This window comes from Prionailurus viverrinus, chromosome C1, assembly GCF_022837055.1.
Source record: "Prionailurus viverrinus isolate Anna chromosome C1, UM_Priviv_1.0, whole genome shotgun sequence".
NCBI lineage: Eukaryota > Metazoa > Chordata > Mammalia > Carnivora > Felidae > Prionailurus > Prionailurus viverrinus.
This window is the reverse complement of record NC_062568.1, coordinates 5,355,361-5,357,133: the sequence shown is the minus strand read 5'-3', so window position 1 is coordinate 5,357,133 and position 1,773 is coordinate 5,355,361. Positions and strand designations below refer to the sequence as shown.

Here is a 1,773-nt window from a genome sequence, read left to right as displayed (position 1 = left end):
AAATACATGTATATCTGGGCTGTTAGGTGTGGCGAAAGTGTTGTGAAGTCCATGGGTGGGTGATCCGGCCTGACCTGGCTTTCCGAGGTGAAACTTCCAGTTTGGGATTTATAAAGACGCAGACTTCAGAAACCAATGAATAAAAAATCTATTTCCATCAGAATGTGAGGACACCATTATCCCACATCCTATGTGATATAGACAGAGACACCGAGGAAAGGCATTAGTTTTTGTCAATCAAAATTATGTAGGAGCAAAAGAAAAGGCCTCTTTGGAGGTGCTGCAACAATGCTATTTAAAGAAAAGAAGACAAATCTTAGAAATAACTCCCTGGGGCTCCCGGGGCGCTCAGTCAGTTAAGCATCTGACTTTAGCTCATGCCGTGATCTCTCGGTTTGTGAGTTCGAGCCCCGCATCGGGCTCTGTACTGGATTCCGTGTCTCCCTCTCTCTCTCTCTGCCTTGCTCATGCTCTGTTTCTCTCTCTCTCTCAAAAATAAATAAACATTAAAAAAATTAAAAAAGAACAAAAAAAGACATGGGCTCCCTGTTCACAAGTGGAGGCAACAAAAAGAGGCAGTCAAGCTTATTAGGAAAAAAGTGACTCCAAAAGAGCATGTGGCCCCAGTTGCTCAGCACCCCACCCTGGGTGGCCCCAGCTCCCACCACCAGACCCCCCTTCTGGTGGCTGGGTGATGCTCCAAGACCAAGGATGTCCCACGACCCACGTGATGTGTGCCAACGAGGACCAGGAGATGGAACGAAGCACGGTGTTGTGTTTATCAAGAGTTGAAGTTTCTGGTAATTAAGTCCAGTGCATTTCAACCTAGGAGAGGTGAATATGGTGATCCCAAAACCCTCTTAATGGAAAGTTCCTGGACAGAAACATATCCCCAAACGCCTCCAATGATTTCTATGAACGCCTTTTTTAACAACACCCATATCATCAACTGTAAAGCAGAGCATGTTATCCAATCACAGGAAGCAGTGGAAGGTCAGTCTTGGGACCACTATGACCTACACATCGTTGGACAATGAAGAGCAGTTCATGGAGAATCATCATCCCGTTGATTCTCCGAGACCCATCAGCAGGACCGTCTCCGTTGGAGCTCCTACTACTGCCGCATCAGGTAAGAAAAAAGACAAAAAAGAACAACTTCCAAAAGCCCAGAAATGTAAATTGGCAGACAAAACAAAACACAAAGGAGATCTTCCTCAAGGATGGGACTGGGTTGATGGGGTGAGGCATTTAGGCAAAACTGATTCTAAAGATGATGAATAGTGCTTGGAGTTAGAGACAAGAGAAGAGCATCATTTAAAGGGTAAACTGGGCTCAGGTTGCCTGGGTGCCTCAGGCAGTTGAGTGTCAGAATCTTGATTTCGTCTCCGGTCATAATGCCAAGGTCCTGGGATCCAACCTAGATCCAGACTTGGATCCAGCTCCAGGCTGAGGGTGGAGACTGTTTAAGATTCTCTCTCTCTCTATCTCTCTCTCCTCCTCCTCCTCCTCCTCCTCCCCCCTCACTCTCTTTAAATAAAAAAAAAAAGTAGGGGCTCCTAGGTGGTTCAGTCGGTGAAGCATCCAACTTTGGCTCAGGTCATGATCTCACGGTTCCCGAGTTGGAGCCCTGCCTCAGGCTCTGGGCTGACAGCTCAGAGCCTGGAGCCTGCTTCTCCCTCTCTCTGCCTCTCCCCTGCTCATGCTCTGTCTCCCTCTCAAAAATAAATAATTTTTTTTTAAAAGTAAACTTGGTTCAAAATCTTTTGTAGTCTT

The 1,773-nt window shown here is 46.4% G+C and overlaps 1 pseudogene; it reads left to right on the top strand.

Annotated features, from left to right (window-relative positions):
- The first annotated feature begins 730 nt into the window (after positions 1 to 730).
- Positions 731 to 1,281, top strand: LOC125173844 (RWD domain-containing protein 4-like; annotated as a pseudogene).
- The last annotated feature ends 492 nt before the right edge of the window (positions 1,282 to 1,773 follow it).